General features: G+C 35.0%; 1 pseudogene; it reads left to right on the forward strand.

The window, feature by feature from the left end:
• The window catches only part of LOC103679195, a 41079-nt pseudogene that overhangs the window by 12310 nt on the left and 8113 nt on the right, over positions 1-20656 (forward strand).

Consider the following 20656-nt stretch of genomic DNA (forward strand, 5'->3'; position numbering starts at 1 on the left):
TTAAGTATCAGCCTTTGGCTCAGGTCAGGATCCCAGGGTCCTGAGATGAAGCACAGAACCCCATGTTGGTCTCTCTGCTCAGCAGGGAGTCTGCTTCTCCCTCTCCTTCTGCCTGCTGCTCCTCTGCCTATTTGTGCTCTCTCTGTCAAATAAATAAATAAAGTCTTTAAAAAAATAAAATTGGGAAAAATTAAGTATCAAAACTCACAATTACTTCATACGATATTGACATAAATAAAGGCAGCATTATATGGTATTTTATGGGCACAGCATCGGAAGCTAACCAGGCTGAGTGGAAAGCAGGATCTGCTCCTTATTAGGATGACCTGGAACAAGTTACTTAATTGATGTCTCAATTTCCTCATCAGTACAATAAGGGCTTTTGTGGGCATTAGATTTACACCTCTAAAATCTTGTTATAGGGCCTGACATACAGAAGAGAAGTTGGAGAAGGCTGGCGCGAAGTCTCAGTCTTGGCAATGTTCCGGCTGATAGGTAAACAACTGATATTGTGGACCTGGTAGTACCAGATCTTCTCACTTTCAAGAGAAGCTAGAATTCGGGCTTTGAATATAAAACATAACAATTTTTAAAAGTTGGATCTAGCTATTAAAAGAAAAAAAGAGCCTACAAAATGCATATGCTGGCTGAATTCAGCTATACAGGAGGAAGCAATTTGAAGCTGCTCCCTGAGGTAATGTTTTGTTAGGTTTTGAAAGAATAGTAGGAATTTTTACCTCACTGATGATCATTTCTAAAAGTCTGTATTTGGCTTAGGTTCACAGTTAATACAATATAAGACAAGAACTGTCAGGGTGGCACACATTTATATAATCTATTTCTTCCTTAAAACCCTTCTTTGCTATGGAACTAAGAAAGAGCAGAGAATGACATGGATACTCTTGCAATGTGAGAATATATGATTCTAAATTTGTGCTCTAATATCTTTACCAAAAACATCAGTGCCCTATGTAACAAATTTATGAATCGGTTAGTGGCTGCCTTTGCCTCTCAGGAAGAATTGCTGAGAGTTATTAGATCTAAAACTTTGCCGTTGCACAAAAGGTGATAAAACATTTACTTTCTAAACCAAGCGGGTAGTCGTCTACTCAGAACAAATTGAAGCATACTGAGATGGAGAAGTACTAACTCTGTAAGTTGCACTGTTTCCTTCATAGATTTCTCTCCATAAGCCTTTGGTTAAAAATCCCATAAAGAACTGATCCGATCAACAATAAATCCAAGGGTTCTCCAATAATCATTTTACATGTTTTCTCTTCCATGGTTTCATTTTTAAACACTCTTTGATTGAGAATATAATTATTACTATTTAAAGAAATCAGATTTTCTCATTCTCAAGAAACATGGCAATAAGTGAAAACATAATTTTGAAATCTTTGCCTGGAATATCTAATTGACAGAAGGAAAAATTCTCTTCCACAAAATGTCTTTTTTCTCAGGTGGCATTGTAGTATGATTTCTTATTTAAAACTATTTTCCCAGGAACATTTTGTAAATGAGTCATCACCATAATTCTGTCTCAATGCCTCAGCATCATTTTCAAACACTGATACAAAATTTAAGGATGGTTTTACTTAATTTGCTGGGTCTTGCTTTTTTCCATTTCCTAAAAAATACATATTTTTATTTTTTTCCTCTTCCCCTTTCTCTTGTATGCTCTTTCCGTCCCCTCCCTTCTTCCTACTGCAGTGTGTTCACTTAACTTCACTAAACCCTTTAACTTAATAAGTCTCCCACCCCCACCTCAGAAACCTCTCCCCTTTACTTCTAGCTCTCCCGGGACTGTATTTCATGGCAAAACCCTATTAGATTATTTTGAAGTTTTTATCTTTCTGAGATTAGGAACCAGTCCATACAGCCAAAACAGACAATTTTCCGAGGGCACTAAGTGGCTTTTCAGATCTCCTGTGAAGAGGAATGAGCTTCAATAAAACATTAGGCCACTACCAAAGTTGACTGGCTTGAGCAGTGTAACATCTTATGTGGTTCCTGCCTTTTACTGTAAGTTTACACTCCCGTGAACATTAACTCTGCCCAGCTGTAGTGCTTTAAGTGAAGGTTTGCACGCAAACATGGCCTCCGTGAAAGTTACCTCGGGGCTAAAGTACTTCCATCATCGACAAAATTAAGCGTCACACTAAGTCTCTGGTGGTTTAGTTGGCCTCAGATTCAGTTGTGGCTTATGTTTTATTAATGTGGTGAGATTGTCCTTTATTTTCAGCCTCCCACAGCAGGTGAGCTTGTCATATTCAGTAAGAGAGAACGAGAGAAGATTGCCAACCACTTGCGCGAATTGTTTCCACAGCTCTTAATTTCTGTTGAGAGGCACGCAGTATAAACAAAGTTTTACTTAACTGCTGGAACATTTGTCAAGGATTTGATACACGCAAACCTCCATTTCTATGCTATACTATGAAAACACTGCAGTGTCCTTCCTCCGAGTAACCCTGTGCATGCCAAGCAGAATGCCAGAGGTCTTTGAATACATCCTCTGGCTTTCGCTAGTGGAAGGAAATCTCACTACCCAGAAAACTAGGTGGGTGGCCTGGAAATAGGTTAAAAATCACACTCAGCTAGAGTAGAGAGGTTCTGGTCCCTCCTGAGGTTTAACTTTGTCCCAGCCAATTTTTCTATGGTGGATTTTATTTTATTTTGTTTTTTAAGTATAGAAAAAGCCAAATCCTTAAGGTTTCTAATGTGCTAGACAAATCTTCAAATTTTATTTTATTCTCTGTACCCAGTATATCAGTGAATACAAAGATTATCTTTCTTGTGAATTAACAGAAATTTAAAATTGTCAACAGTTATGAGAATCCTTACTGTGTTTAATCTCTATTAGCATAAGGATTCCTCCTTTTCTTGAAATATTTGCTGTAATTGCAATTTTTTTTCTTGAATTTGAGAAGACCTATAGTTTAGAAGAGCAGGGTTACAAATTGTGTACTACAAGTAATGACAACATGCTGGTCAATGGATTCTGTATATTAATCTAATTCTGTATATTAATCTAATTAACTCTAGATAATATGAGTCGAGAAAATGAACCAACTGCATTATTGTTGGTTTTTTCCCCCCTTGGAATTATAATACAGTAAAAGATTTTGGTGAAAAACATACTCAGTTTTGAATTTTAAAAATTAAACAGTAGGGGCGCCTGGGTGGCTCAGTTGGCTAAGCATTTGATTTCGGCTTAGGTCATGATCCCGGGTCCTGGGATCCAGCCCAATGTCATGCTCTGTGCTCAGTGGGCATCTGCTTGTTCCTCTCCCTCTGGGCCTCTCCTGCTCTTTCTCTCTCTCTCTCAAATGAGTAAAATCTTTTTAAAAAGTTAAATAATATGTTTAGTTTTTCTATTCATTTTATTTACTCTAAAAAATGTTGCAATCTTGGATCTTAAACGGTTCTAAAGGCTATACATCCATAATTCGTAATGTAAGTCAGGGAATACTTTCCTCAATCTCCAATATATTAATCTATTCATAGAAAAAATAGTTGCTATTAATGTTTTTAAAATTTTCTGGTCTTGAATTATCTAATTGGACTATATATGCAAATATTTATACAAATTTCTTAGTTTGACTATGTTAATTAAATGGGATTGCCAAACTCTCCTCTTTTTTAAATTTATGCTTTGGGAATCCTTATCTATGATTTCTAATTCTTTGTTTTGATTTAGTTACCTTTAATCAAAACTTCTAGACTCAACAAATGATATGTAGAAGTTGAAGTTCGACACTACTATGAATATGAAACTGCTATTTTATGTATATAACATATACATTTATAAATATATATATCAGCTTGAGTAACATTTCAGTGATCTAGAATTAATGTTAAAAATTTCATTACTATCACATCATTAAGGTGGTTGTCTTTAATTGCCACTTCATTATTAACATATGCCTTTTAAAGAAGCATGTCATAATTCTAGTATTAGGAAATACATATTTTGTATTTTTACTTCTAATGTTTTAAAAATCTATTTCATTTATATTTACAAATGTGTTACTTTAAATGGAGAATTGATTATTTTATCTAAACAGAAAAAAATATATACTGTATTTTTAAAGGGACCAAGAGTAGTTTCAAATGCAGTGCATTTCCTTGTGGAAGATTACTATTTAGTCTTGAAGTCTTTCAGGTACCTTATCCATAATCTGAACTCAAAAATACTGCTTACTCAAGCTTAATTTAGAACCATTGCCTTGATTCTTGCTCATTAAGGAGGTAAAATCCTCTGACATTGCCATTCATGTCATTATTTGAGGAGGAGCATGTGCTCTGGAATCACACCGACATGGGTTTAATTCCTGCTCCATGTCTCCCTGGGTAAAGAACACTGGGTAAGTTACTTAAACCACATTCAGTTTCTCCATCTATAACATGAACTATATTAATAGTTCCCTTCTAAAATTATGATAATTAAACAGCTGCTCTTTTTATGACAATGCATACTGACATAAGGTGTTAGTTTATGGTAAACAAAATTCTAAAGCTCTTCCCCCACAATTTCTGTCCTTATTTATTAAACACGAATTTAGGTGCTGTTGTGATGGGACTTTGCAGCTGGAATCAAAATTACTAATCAACTGACCTTAAAAAAGGGAGATAATCCTTGATTATCTGGGTAGACCCAGCCTAAACACTTGGGTCCTTAAAAGTAGAGACATTTCTCTGGCTGGAGTCAGAGAAAGGCTACAGATTTGGGTGGGGGCGGCAGAAGAGAGATGAGCATACAGAATAGGTCAGATTCAGAGTGTGTGAACTAGCCTTGCTGTTGCTGGGGGTGGGGGGGCACATGTAACACACAAAGAAGAATGTGGGCAGCCTCTCAGAGCAAAGCCAGGCAGCTGGCTAACAGTAATGAAACAGGGACCTCTTTCCCCTAACTGCAAAGAACTGAATTTAGCCAACAACCTAAATGAGCTTGGAAGCAAATTCATCCCTAGAGCCTTGGGAAAAGAATGCAGCCTTGCTACACGTTGATTTCAGCCTTGTGAGACTCTAAGCAGAGCGCCAGCTGGGTTGTGCTTTGCCTGGACTTCTGACCCATAAAAAGCGTGAGATAATAAATAGGGTGTCTTTACTAATTGACTTGAATACACAAACAGTGAAGAAATGAAGGACTGTAGGATAGTACACAAATATTGAAGAAACCAATGCATGATAAGATGGAAAACGTTAAAACCAACTTTCAGAGGAAGTAGGTGAACTTCCTCTTTTAAACCTACAGTGGTTACCCGGACAGAGGCAGGGAGGGACGAGGATGCAGCTGTGCAAGCTATTGGACGTGTCCTGACTGTAGTTAAGCAGATAGCACGGGGGTCCTAGTGTTATGAAAGCCAAGGTGAGAGGTGACGCTGGCTCAGAAAAGAAGTGAAGGCAGCGGCAAATGAGGACAGAGATGGCAGATTTTGTGCTGTATTGAATAAAACTTTCAACAAATTAATGACTCAAGAAACACTTCTAGTAAGCGTTGCTGTTGATGTAGCTGTCGCTAATTTTGGCTTAATATAGAACTAGACTTAAAATGTTGATTATTCTTCTTCCTGGTGATCCATGTGCTTAACTCTGTCCCTTCCCCTTAGTCTCTACTCAAATATCACATTATGAGTGAGACCTGCTCTGATACTATAATGAAGTGTAAAATAACCCCCATGTACCTCACTTCTGTCCTTTCTTGGTAAGCTTTATTTTTTCCCCATGACTCATGCAGAAAACATTTACTTTCTCTTTCTCGCACTTGAATGCATCCTTCAGGAACATAGGAAGCACATGTGTACGCTGCTCTTATCTCTGGCATCTAGAGAATTCTATAAGTTGCTGAATGACTGCCTGTTGAGTAGATGAAAGAGAAATCTAAATGCTTGATTCCTGTCCAAATATCTCCCCCTGTGTTGTCAAAGGACTTCCCTGCATCATTCTTCCTCAGCTTTCCAAAATTTATATAAAATAAGTGAACCTGGATCAAACTCAATTAAAATTCAAGCTCATTAAGATATTCCTAGAGAAATTTTGTTTAACAGCCTAATTACTGATAATATTTCATTTTTTTATATTGGTAATTTTGACCATCTGTTTAGAGAATGCTTTTCTTTCTTTTGTCCACTGTAAATGTAATTCTAAGGACAAATGGTTTTATCCTAATACACTAACATGACACATGCCTCATGTTAATCCGTCAACACCATTTGCAAAGAAATTATGTATTTTTAAAAATTCTAATCCAACTGAGCTAGGTGGATTCACACTTTTATTTAGAAGAGTTTGTTTAAAAACAATGGAGTTTAAAAAGCTGTTCCATGTCATGCAGTAGGACTAGCATTTAGTCCACCAAGCTAAGGAAAATAGCAAGGGACTGTTTGCTGAGTAAGGAGAAGGCAGGCAAGTTCTTACCAAGTTTCTACTAAAAGAGCTAGTCCACAGATTTCATTTTTGTCCTGTAGCATTGTATATTAGTGCTGTCTAATTTTTCTTATTGTTATGTGGCTAAATAATTTTAGCACATCAAACCAGAGGGAAGAATTCAGATGCTGATTTATCTGGTTCTTTGAAGTTTATTCCTGCAAATTTTTGAAACTTCACATTTTGCTCTCTTTTACTATATAGTTCACATTTTCTTTGAAATATAGGGCTAAATAGCAACAAGGGTTATTTGTGTAAAATGAGTTCTCTCTGTGCAGTACCATCCATAAACAATGCATATGGTTCAATAATGCAAGTTGAAAATCAGAATCACATTTTAAAATGACTGCAGTGTAACATAGACTAAAATTAGTTCCTACTATTTAATTAGATTTATTTTTATGAGAAGATGCTCAAGATTATTTCACTTGAGATATTATTTTAGGCTTTCTTCTAGAGTGCAATAATTATTGACACTATTTTCAGCTAACCACAGCATTTTGACTGAGAAGTAATTCTACCATCACATTTCTGTCACATGGTATAATTAATAGGCTAAATTTTTCCAGCAAAGGGAGTAAGATGTGTAAAAACAATTCAAAGCCAGTAAATGCAGTTACTAGGAAACATTATAAGGAAATGTCACACAATAACATTTACCTGCTATGTTTTATTCTTTAACCCTCAAGCACTTTTGTTGTTTCCTGAGCCGAGATTAGTAACTTAAAAAGCTTTTATTAAACATGTACAATCTAAATGAAACACTCAACCAACTGTAAATTCTCTCAATTAGACTTCCTGCAAATGACAAGTGAGTGTGAATGTGCAATAAACCTCTGAATACCAGTGATTTAGGGCTAAGCAGAACTAGGGGATTTCTAGTAACAGATTGAATGCAATTGATTGTTGTGGTAAAAGGCAAGAAAAGTGTGTGGTGGTTCCTTGTTTGCCCTTTCATTCCTTAAATCAAGAGAGGATATTTGCAATGCAGAATTTATATTAATGTGCTTTGAGCAACAATTTAGGGCACAGAAAAGACACAACTCCTAGATTAACAGTTGCATTATTTCAAGCCACCAAACCTCAACTCCTTTTCAGCAATATAAGAATTACTTGTAGATAAGAAAAATTCATCCAAAGTGTCATTTATTTGCTTTTTGTTTGTATGGAGGAACAATTTATAGTATTTCTTTATGGACCATAATTGACTTGCTTTAGACTTTCTGATAGAAGCTTACCGTATGTAATGGAATTACTTTGGTCCACATTTGCAATTTTAAAATTTGCTGGTGGCAGCCAAACATCTCTGCCTAAATATGATATTTGGCATTTATATTTCTTTTCTGGAGTTCTATGTTTAATCTCCGTGGAGAAAATTTTAGGCCCTGTAAAATTTGTAGATCAATAACATGGTCTTGAAAAGTGAACAATATTTGCCTTTTAAATAGGAAGACCACAATATTGACTTATAAAAGTATTATATTTTATTTTGGAACATATATTTATCTTTAAATACAGGACTAAAAACCAAGTTTTGATTATATATACACACATCATATCGGGTTATATGGTGACAGCAAGCAACCCCAAATTCATGTGACTAAACAATTTTAAATCTGTTTAATTCTCATATTAAAAATATGAGTTTATTTGAGCAAAAATCATTCTAATCTGGCAGTACGAAACTAGAAGTGATTAGGAGCTCACCACCGGCAGGAGTTGGGGAGACTTTTATAGAGAAGTGATGGAAGCAAAGCCAGGAAATTATGATTGGCTGTAGTTTAAGCATTTGTCTTCTAGGGAAAAACCTAGCTGGCTGTTTGGGTTTGGTTTTCCTTAGGTTTTGATTTCTTACCCTTGTAGGATTTATAGGCTTGGGTTTTGGTTTCCTTATGGAGTCCACTAAGGCACCTCAGTCTAGTGGCCTACTTTTATTAAGTTAACAATTCTCATTCATGTTAGATGTCCATTAACAGACAGAAACAGGGGATCTCAAACATGTTCACTTAAGGACCCAGGCTGACTGATCTTAAAAACTGGTCCTTACAGTTTCAGAAGGAAAGTGAGCTCTGGAAATTCTCAGTCCAAAGGTGATACATGTTATGTTCACTTACAACTGACAAAGTAGCTAGTTTTGCTTGTTTTCAATTTCCAGGAGGCAGGTGAAAACACTGTAAAACACTACCTGGTTTTACAGTTCTTTTCTTAGCACAATTTTCAAATAAATCACAATTGGTATTGTGCTACTAAATGCAAAGATAACAAGTTGCCAAAATTGTATGCACAAATTTATATGGATGCTTATACACTGATGATCTTCCACCATTCTATATTGAGGTTGTATCAGTTTGCTGTTTCTAAAATAACACTAAATTGTAAAAATTTACCAACTTCCATGATACCACTTATAAAAATAATAAGTTCAACTATACTTCAGTAATAAATAAACAATAAGCTCATACAGGGATTGGCAAACTACAGCCTGATGGCCAATTTAGGCTTGCAAAACTCCTTTTATATATCTCATTTACTAAGAATGATTTTTACATTTTTTAAATGGTTGAAAAAAATCAAGAGAAAATATTTTACAACATGCAAAAACTGTATAAAGTTCAAATTTCAGTCTCCAGGAGTAACGTTTCATTAGAATATAGCTGTGGCTGTTGGTTTATGTTATCTATGTGTTTGTGGTACAACAGCAGAGTTGATAGTTGACACAGAGACCGTATGGCCTGAAAGCTGAAGATATTTACTGCCATTTCCTTTATGGAAGAAAGTTCTTTGGCCCCTGAGCTAAAAAGGCAGCTGATTTAGCTTGAGCTTGCCTGGGATGGCTCTTCTCCACATGTCTCATTTTCCTTGGAGCTAATGGGCATGTTTCTTTCATGGCAATGATGACATGCATGGGTATTTGTATCTTACGAAGATATTCTGGAATGCACATACAGAGAAAATTTGGCAGTAGAAAAATTTGAATATCTTATGCCTGACAGAATTTAGATCAAAGATGCCAAAAAAAATAGATCTCCTGGAATCGCTACCATTTTTTTGAATGATTAATATGTGACAGACACCTGGTGTGCATTTTCTGGGCATTGAGATGCAAGATGTATTAGATAATTCCACAAATTTTTATACCTAGTAAAGTAATAAAATTACAATTAGAGCTCCAGGTCTGTGTGCAGTAGGCATGACCATATGCCATGGTAAGCACAGGAGTTCTAGTTTTTGTGTATCATCCAGACTAATGATCAGGAGTTTCTCCTTTGTTCTCAAAATTGTCTGTTTTGGATGATAAATTAGATGGTCACTCTAGTCTAAGTCCAACTCTTTCAACTGTGTCTCCTTGTAGTAGAGCAGAACAGGAAGCTAAATATAAAAGCCCTACACCATCTACTGCCCTTTCTTTTGGCCTTAGCCAAAATGTATTTATAAAAGACTTATTTCTAGAAATAAGATCAATTTTGCTCAGGATTTAAGCCCTTTATTTCCATTTTTAGAAATGAGGAAATTTTCACCACACTGATCTTAGCATTGTGGGACTCATTTGGGTTACTGAGCACGTTGAAACATTATTCTCTTATTCCTGCGGTTTCTGGATATGACCAACCTTGCATTTTGGAACAGACTTTTTTTTATATAACTGTGTACTTTTTGACATTTTGGGGTTTGGTTGTACGTGGTTTATATGACATACATTCAGTAATAGGAATTAATTTTGGGAGACTTTCAAACTAAAGTTGATTTTGACTATTATCTGTATTAGAATTGATTTCTCATTTCTCTACATGAATCAAAATGGGATATACATAATCCAACAAATTCATACTCATTACCAAATATTGTTAAATGGAAGGCTATGGAGAAATATGGGGTTTGTTTACCTTTCATTAATAGAAGGAAGAGCTTGAATTATTTACTAATTTAAAATATTAGTCCTTAAGCATAATAGTTTATAATTACAATAAGTGGAGAAATTTCACTACTTTACTGCCTTTTTTTTTTTTTAAAGATTTTTTATTTATTTATTTGACAGAGATAGAGACAGCCAGCGAGAGAGGGAACACAAGCAGGGGAGTGGGAGAGGAAGAAGCAGGCTCATAGAGGAGGAGCCTGACATGGGGCTCGAACCCGGAACGCCGGGATCACGCCCTGAGCCGAAGGCAAGACGCTTTAACCGCTGTGCCACCCAGGCGCCCCTTTACTGACTTTTTTTGAATGTATTGCTAGCATTAGTTTTTCTGGCCCCAAACCTAATCATATGCAGAGTCTGGTACTCAATTAACATTTATTGACTAACTGACGGACTGATTGATTGACTTAATGCACAAACTCAGTGCACTTAGAAGGTAAATTTGAGTTCTTTTATTAGAATTCAGTGATAAATCTGTTTATTTTGTTCCAACTTTTTGAGAAGGAAGTTTTACTAATAAAACCATGGTGATAGATCATCTAGATTAAGCAAACAGAAAATATAGTCAATAAAACTGCAGATTTCTTTTAAAAAACATCACGGGAATATAAGCAAGAAAACTTCTTGGGGTGCCTGGGTGCCTCAGTTGGTTAAGTGTCTGACTTTTGATTTCAGCTCAGGTCATGTTCTCAGGGTTGTGAGATCAAGCTCAGCATTGGGCTCCATGCTCAGCAGGGAGTCTGCTTGAAGAGTCTCTCCATCTGCCCCTCCCCCTACTGTCTGTCTTCTCTCTTTCTCTCATTTAAATAAATAAATAAATGCGCGTGATCGTGAGCGTGTGTGTGTGTGTGTGTGTGTGTGTGTGTGTGTGTGTGTGTTTATGTGTATTAATAGCCGCTCTGAAGTTATGAGACTATGGTCTTGAAAACATCCATGGTTGGAAAATCTTCAGCTGAAGAATAGGTCTTACATTAAAATAGGACTGAGAGGACTAAGGTAAACCTATGTAGGTGTATGCACTGTTCTTAAAATATGTACTAGAAAAGATGTATATTTACTAGATTAATGTGTTGGTTTTTTTTTTTTTTTTCAACCACAGGACAGTGTATTCCCAGTGTCTTATATTCTTCTTTCTTAATCATGCAATCATGATGGGGACCAATATATTAGTTTCTCTTTGCCAAAAGGAACCCAAGGTGAAAACGAATCTCATTGGATAAAACATGCATGTGAGATAGTATCCACAGTACCACACGTAGCATCCCTCAGTCACATTCTTCTTGCAGTAGTCTGGGGAGTTGTTGCTCTTTACATGTGTGATTTGCATCATCATGTAGATAACAATTGCAAAATGTTTTTAATGGTTTATTAAGAAAAGATAAATCATGCCCATAATTCTCAAATAAGGCAAGAATGGAGGTAATGAACTGTAGTTGTGGCTCTTTTTTTTTTTTTTTTTTTTAATCAGATCGTTATTTTTTTGAACAGCTGTTCTAGGTAGCTCCCAAGTTAAACAGTGATTATCAGATTGGCTACCCATGAGATTACTGATGTCCCTTCCCAGATCAATTTTATCAGATTTTTCTGTGTGGGGGACTTGGTGGTGGTGGTGGTGGTTAAAGTTTTCCAGGGAGTTACAATGTGAAACCAGGGCTGAGAACCACTGAACTAGATTTCGGTTGGAGAATATCATTTTCTCCAATCTTAAGCTATTCTCCCTAAGAGGATGATAGAACTGAATTCTAAATGCAACCATTGAGAGAGAAGTACAATAAGGAGAAGGGTGATGGTATAGGTCTTCTACCTTTGACAGAGCAGTCTGGTTTGTCTCGTTAGGATATAAGCCACTGGGGAAGAACACACCAGTGAGGACTCTTTAACCGTGGCTTGCTCACTCTGCAAGTCGGACCCTTGGCAAGACCAGAGTTAGTGACAGAGAGGGGACTGAGGTAGAGCCAGAATGGAGAGCAATACCGAAAAGGAGGGTGTATTTTTGTTTTGCTTTGTTTTCTCAATTCAGAAAGAATTAAACTTGAGGAAAAGAAAGAAGAGTTTAAAGATATGAGTCTTTTTTTCCTTCTTTTAAAAACTTACCCTGCAAGAGAAGCAAGCGATATTAATTAATTATATCATTTATTAAGCATACATTTGGGAGTGAGATATGAATTAGACATACTTAGAGGAGATACAAAGTGCACATAAGTAGCTTTAATACTAAAAAGAAAACACTTATAAAAGTATTATATTTTTTAAATGCTATTAATATTTTAATATTTTCCTAATGACCAGCACATATAGGTCTGTCCAAGCCATATTCTCTGACACCACTTTCAAACAAAAAGGGGAGAAGAAATGTCTAATATTCTAAAAAGAGATAGCCAAAAAAAACTACCACAATATTTTTGATACCTGAGTCAAAAAACAGAAGCATTTGGTTTCAAGGTCTTTGTAGAATAACCACAACAAAAGTCTGAAAATAGGTAAATAATTTTCTAGAATTTCAAACTCCAAAGAACTTAGAAATTATCTGGTAAATCTTTTATTTTTATTTGTGGGAATTGAAACCCTGAGAAAGTGTAACTTGTGATATCATTAATTTCTGGCACAGATCTAAAAACTCAAGGTCTTAACACTCAGTTTTATCTTATTCTAATTATCTCATGACAGGTTTTTGGTTTTTTTTTTTTTAACTGTAAGAGAAAGATCAACTAGATTATTATTTATTACCTCAACAAATGTCAGAAACATCTTTGTCTCAAAACCTCAACATAAATAAATATACTTAAGGGGAAATTCTAGAGTATGAAAAATTTATCAATTAAAAAGTATTTTAAGATAAGTTTACCAATTATAAACAAAAAGATTCACTGATCAGAGAGTAGAGATATATGAAGATATGTGAATATAAGCTATTTAAAATATTTTAACCATAAAGAACACTAAAGCATCATTAGAGTGAAATAGCATCATGACTTATAAAAGATTTTCATAGTAAAATAGGTAAAAAAATTATTTTTCAAGTAATTTAACATTTTTGTTAAATCCTAAGGGAAGTTTTATAAGCAATTTTTAGAAAATAAGGAAAGTAGGCAGTATTGCAACGTAGTACATTCATGGAAATCATATAGGGAGACAAAACAGAAATCCCAAAAGATCATACACAGACCAAATCAAAGCTTGTTTAAAAATATTAAGAATAAACCTATTTTGTTATATAAAATTGATTAGTTTTAAATGTATGTATTAAGTATATTTTTGTAGTTTGAAATTGCCTGATTTCTGGGAAGCAAATCTTAGAAAATTTTTGGAAGGATTTTGGAGAGAAAGAATGAGACAAAGCAAAATTATCATTGCTTTCCAAGTCTAACAGATGATACAATAAAAATTATGTCCAAATTAACCTTTATAGATTTACAGTAATTATAATATGCAGATTTTTATGTTTACCTGACTAAAAGTCTAGAAGAATGTGAGATTAACACAGACTCTAATATACATTACTTTTGTCATCTTGGAAAGATATATGGAAAAAGGGAAACTAATTCATAAAACAAAAGACTTTTCTTTTTATATTTGTAAGTGAAATAAAGTAAATTTATGTTGTGTCAAGTCATTTTAGACAAAGCGAATTGGGGGAAAAAGTGAAAGCAAAATGTTTGCTTCACAGATGCCTAAAGTTCATATGAAGTACTAAGATTGTGTGAGAGCATGCTGAAAATCACCCTCAGTTCTGTTAAATGTTTTTGCTAGTATATTAAAAATAAATAAAAACCTGTCAAGAATGTTTGAATTCAGTGGAACTCTGATATTCACGATCTTCCCATGACTTTAAATATCACTCTGTATTTCTGAGGTGTTCAGTTATTATATGAGCAACACGTTAATAGAAATACATCATTTCTTTAAACATTCAGTTTTTGTGCTTGCAATCTTACATTTTTTAAATCTTAAAGATAATGTTTTAGTAGTAAAGACCACCGGATTTTTTTCTAAATTAAGATAGATAAATCTAACAGTATGCCTATGGTGTTCTGTGTATAATAATAATAACATACAAAATGATACCATATACATAGATAGGTTTTTTGAAAGCCTATCTTATTTCCCAGAAAAGAAAGATTAACATAATCTATTTCTTAAAAAAATAAAAACAACAATAACGACCAACTAGACTGGAACTCTAAAAGGAAATTGAGAATAAATCTTAAGTAATTATCTTCATTTTCTCTCTTATTATGAACTATCTTTTGCCCATTCAAATCTGAAAATGTTGAATAACACCTGAGAATTTTAAAAGAACTTCTTTTACAGTTCTTAATTCCAGTTAGTTAACATACAGTGTTATATGTAGTTTCAAGAGTACAATATGGTGACTTGACAATTCCATACATCATGACAAGTGCACTCCTTAATCCCCATCACCTATTTAACCCCTCCTCTCTGGTAACCGTCAGTGTGTTCTCTAGAGGTTAAAACTCTGTTTCTTGATTTGTTTCTCTCTTTTTTCCCCTTTGCTTATTGGTTTTGTTTCTTAAATTCCGTATATGAGTGGAATCGTGGTATTTGTCTTTCTCTGACTGACTTATTTTGCTTAGCATTATACTCTCTAGCTCTGTCTATGTCATTACAAATAGCAAGATTTCTTTTAAGGCCAAGTAATATTTCATTGTATGTATCCACCACTTCTTTATCCATTCATCAGTTGATGGACCCTTGGGCTGCTTCCGTATCCTGGGTATTGTAAATAATGCTCCTATAAACATAGGGATGGCCTGTAAACATAGGGGTGGATGTCTCCCTTTGAATTAGTGTTTTTGTATTCTTTGGGTAAATACCCAGTAGAACAATTGCTGGATCATAGGGTAGTTCTATTTTTAACTTTTTGAGGAAACTCCACACTGTTTTCCAGAATGGCTGCACCAGTTTGCATTCCCATCAACAGTGCAAGAGGGTTCCCCTTTCTCCACATCCTCGCCAACAACTGTTGTTTCTTGTGTTATTGATTTTAGCCATTCTGACAGGTCTGAGGTGAAATCTCGTTGCAGTTTTGATTTGCATATGACTGATGATCAGTGATGATGAGCATCTTTTCATGTGTCTGTTGGCCATCTGGATGTCTTCTTTGGAAAAATGTTGGTTCATGTCTCATGCCCTTTTTTATATGATTATTGGTTTTTGGGTGTTGAGTTGTATAAATTCTGTACATATTTTGAGTACTACTTATTGGCTATTTAATTTGCAGATACCTTCTGCCAGTCCATAGGTTGTCCTTTAATTTTGTTGGTTGTTTCCTTCACTGTGCAGAAGCTTTTTATTTTGATGTAGTCCCAGTAACTTATTTTTGCTTTTGTTCCCTCACTTCAGGAGACATATCTTCAAAATAGTTGCTTTGGCCGATGTCAAAAAAGTTATTGCCTGTGTTCTCTTCTAGGATTTTTACGGTTTCAAGTTTCACATTTAGGTCTTTAATCCATTGTGAATTTATTTTTGTGTTTGGTATAAGAATGTGGTCCAGTTTCATTCTTTTGCATGTTGCTGTCCAGTTTACCTAATACCATTTGTTGAAGAGACTCTCTTTTTCCCATTGGATTATTTTTCCTGCTTTATCAAAGGTTAATTGACCATATAGTTGTGGGTTTTTTTCTGGGTTTTCTATTCTGTTCTATTGATCTATGTGTCTGCTTTTGTGCCAGTACCATAGTGTTTTGATAACTATAGCTTTGTAATATAACTTGAAGTCTGGAATTGAGATGCCTCCAGCTTTGCTTTTCCTTTTCTAGTTTGCTTTGGTTATTTGGGTTTTTTGTGGTTCCATATACATTTTAGGGTTATTTGTTCTAGTTCTGTGAAAAATGTTGTTGGTAATTAATAGGAACTGCATTAAATGTGTAGATTGCTTTGGGTAGTATAGACATTTTTAACAGTATTTGTTTTTCTCAATCCATGAGTATGGAATATTTTCCTATTTGTGTTTTCTTCAATTTGTTTAGCTTTCAGAATGCAGGTTTTTCACCAATTTGGTTAGGTTTATTCCTAGGTATTTTATTATTGGCACAACTAAGGGTCGGATTTTTTTTTTAATTTAACAAAACTAACCTTGAAGATAGTTACAGAATGCTTTTTGTTCATAAAACTCTAATTTGTTTTAAAAGTTTTTGTTTAATCAGTGATTTCAGCAATATTTTACTGGTTTATATTGCAGAAAAAATTATTTCTATGGCAATTTTTTAAAACAGACTTTAGGGGCGCCTGGGTGGCACAGCAGTTAAGCGTCTGCCTTCGGCTCAGGGCGTGATCCCGGCGTTATGGGATTGAGCCCCACATCAAGCTCCTCCACTAGGAGCCTGCTTCTTCCTCTCCCACTCCCCCTGCTTGTGTTCCCTCTCTCACTGGCTGTCTCTATCTCTGTCAAATAAAATAAAATAAAATCTTAAAAAAAAAAGACTTTAAAGTTGTTTAAGCATTTCTAAAAATTGAATATTGAATACTATAGATTTCAATGAATGCTTTTGTTATTTCTGATTGTTCATCTGAGTTTCTTACTCTTTCTTGTCCTTCATGACATGGATGTTTTGGAAGATGTGGAACTTTCTTTAGATAGAAATATGTATTTTTATGAAGAAAAAAATATAGGTCTGTAATTTTTCCAAATCACTTTTAACATTACAAAATTCAAAGTTATTTGACCTTGATCTTGTTCCTTTTTATTGAAAATTTTGGTTCATATTATTAATGTGATACATATTTGCATTATTCTACACAATAAGTTTAAAATAGTAATATCAATTATGCTCCAACACTTAGACTGCTAAGTGATATTTACTAATTCTTTGCACTTCTAATTTATTTCAAAGCCATTTAAAGTAATTTATTCCTGTATGTGGCTATGTCACCACTTGATTTACAGTTGGGTTTGTTTATATTTCTTTTCAATTTTTTTGGTGGAGGAGGCTTCTGTAAGTGTAAATTTCCTTTGCAACTATGTAAAATGTTTATATATTTTCTAAACCAAAACTATTGTAACAGGGTATATTTTGAGAAGACACCCTTCCATTATTGCCCTTGACCCTGTTCTTTTCCTCCCCCATAGGGAACCATTTTTATTAATTTTTAAATTCAATGAAGAGTTTTTCTTTTATTTCTTAGTTTCAATTTTCTTGTATCATGTTTATCTTAGGATTTTATAGAGGAATAAATTTGATATTAGCCTGAGTTGGTGCAGAAATTGTTAGGATGAAGCCCCTTTCAGTGAAGATAAAAAGTCTTCAGATGAAATGGTCTCCATATAAGCCAGTCTTACCCCCGCCCCTCATCTCACTGCTTTTCCATCAGGCCTCTCTAAATTGGATGAATGGCTTTATGCTTCTTTTCTTCTTCATGAATACTAGTTGTTTCTACTGGAAGGTGCTCACTTCATTTCTATTAGGGTAGAAATCCTTTCAACAGGGAGCATGACTGAACAAAATAACTGTATGATTCCATTTACCAAGTGAATGCAACCCAATGAGCTAGATTTTACCTTGCTGTTCTTCTCACTATTGATCATGATGGTACCTTGATTGACAAATTTCTCTTAGTTTGTGTATTACTCGGAGTTCTCCAGAAAAATAAAGCCATAGTAGAGTCACATAAAGAGTTTGTAATAATTTAGCTCATGCATTTATGGAGACTGAGAAGTCCCATGATCTGCTATCTCCAAGATTGAAACCCCGGAAAGCCAGTCATATAATCCTAGTCCTATCCTAAAGGCCTAGAAAACAAGGAAGCTGATGGTGTAAATCTCAGCTCAAGGGCAGAAGACTGATATCCTAGCTCAAGGAGGCAGGAAGGAAGCAAAAAGGGGCGAATTCCTCCTTCATATACATTTTTATTCTGTTGGAGCCCTCACAGATTGGATGATGCTCACCCACACTGGAGAGGGCTGTATTTAACTGAATCTACTCATTCAAATGCTAATATTATTCAGAAACACTCCCAATGACACTCCTAGGAATAGTGTTTAATTTGGGCAACCCCTTGCTGGGTCAAAATTGACCCATAAAATTAACCATTATAATTTATCCGCTTCCCCACTAAAGACTCAGCTTTATGAAAGACTCAGCTATGTTGAATGTGTTCTTCATTCTGTTCCTTGTAGCTAGCATACTGCCCAAGCCACCTTTTGTCATACAATGAGCTCTTACCCTCTGAAATTCAAATGCTTACTTGGGAGTGAGCTGCTGTCCTATATACAAACTCCTTATGAAGAAGTATGAAGATATAGGAGATGACCAGTATGACAAAAAAAAAAAAAAAAAAGACAAGTTTGTTACCTATACATGCATCATTTTATCTTAAGGACATATATCTGAGGCATACCCGTATCCCTGTACTCTTAGCAACAATTAGGCTTTTATAAAATTTCAACCCCTTTCTCTTCTCTTCTAAAAACCTGTTTCTTCCCCAGTTTTTGAAATTTTGCTTATTAGAATCATCAGTTTCTCAAGTTACAAACGTAGTATACCACATCCAGCTGTTTACCAGGTGATATTGATTCTATTTTAGGATTATCTCTTGAATTCAATCATTCTTTTCTTTATGTATGCCTGCTTCCCTTGACTTAGTTTAGACATTAATTTTCTCTTTCCTAATCACTGTCTACAGTCTTTTGTCCAATATCTCTATAGCGGCCTGTTTTACTCTTTCATCTGCCTTAATGAAGCTTGCATTTCTTTGTATAAAATGTATCCTTCATATCACTGTTTGGTTTTAAAAAGGATGCTTTTTAACATATAGGATTATGTCTAATCTCTTTAACATGGAAATGAAATATTTCAGAATTTGTCCCTATCTACTTTTTCAAATATTTTCTATTTTGTAACCTATGTTCCAAGCTTAGTAAGTCTCTGTTAATTTCCTCTACATATGATGATCTTACATGATTCTTTGCCTTTAAGTATGTATTTTCTTCTGTTTGAAAAACACTATCTTGCTCTCTGCCTGAAATATATCTACTTATTTTTCAAAAGCACAGATAAATTATTATATTCTACTTTGATAATGTCAGATCCTACAGAGAATTAGTCGCCTCATTTTCTCTAAAAATGATATCAACAAGAATAATTAGACTTTCATGTGCCATTTGCTTCCCATCATAATTGTATCAAATTCTTAAAACCATAGTTTTTCAGGTGATAACACTGAGAGGTTTGGAAACATTACTTAATTCAGCCAAAATAATATAAGCTGAGGCCCTACCACTTAATCAACACTTTATTTATTTTTATTATTTTTTTAAAGATTTTATTTATTTGTGTGAGAGAGAGTGCACTAGTGGGGGAACAGCAGCCAGAGGGAGAAGCAGGCTCCTAATCAACACTTTAAAGGCTCCTGAATTAGTGGATTTGTAAAGAATTTTTCATATTTAGATACACATCAATTCTCACCACACATTGTTCATTTAGCTGTGCTGCTTCTCATCTACTTATCTCCCTATCTAAGAAGACCTTCTTTCTCATTACTATTTACCTTATTTCCAGTCTAATTTCTCTGAGCTAACCTGAAAAGGAATAGACCTTTTCAAGTTCTCTATTTCCTATTTTTAACCATACCTAACGTAGGCTCTTTGTGTCCATAAGCAGTGTGTGCCTCCCAATCTCTAGTTCTCATAAATGTTTTCAGTTAATTTCCTATCAAATTCTTGATCTTCTATTTTCCACCGAGTTCTCTTGGCTTCCAGGTTCCGAGCTCTGATCTATTGCTTGAGTTACAGTTACATCCTTTCGGTCTGTCTTGATTTCTTGCTTACTGTATTAGTAAGCACATAGGCTATATAGGGCTGAGTATGTAGTAACAATGAGACCTGGACATTCAAAGCTAAAATAAGATACATACTTGCTTAAGTTGCACATATATCTAAGGCTATGTTGGCTCAGTTCTAGGATATCATTCAGTAACCAAGACCCCTTATAAATCTGCCCATATGCCAAAGTGTTGTCCTGATCTGCATGGTCCAAGATAAAGTACTACTAGGTCTGTTTTCTAACTTTTTTTTTTTCTGGGGAAGACAATGCAGTGCAATGGTAAATCAAAAGTTGCAAATACCACCTCTGTTCATATCCCATTAGTGTGGACACAGTGACATGACCATGTCGGACTGCAAGAGGGGTTGTAAAATACAATCACACGGTAGAACGTCTGAAGGAAAAAAAAGAGAATAGAAACTAAGTGTTAGGGGCACCTGGGTGGCACGGTGGTTGGGCGTCTGCCTTCAGCTCAGGGCATGATCCTGGCATTATGGGATCGAGCCCCACATCAGGCTCTTCTGCTATGAGCCTG

Source organism: Ursus maritimus, unplaced genomic scaffold (assembly GCF_017311325.1).
Source record: "Ursus maritimus isolate PB19 unplaced genomic scaffold, ASM1731132v1 scaffold_8, whole genome shotgun sequence".
In the NCBI taxonomy this organism is placed as follows: Eukaryota; Metazoa; Chordata; class Mammalia; order Carnivora; family Ursidae; genus Ursus; species Ursus maritimus.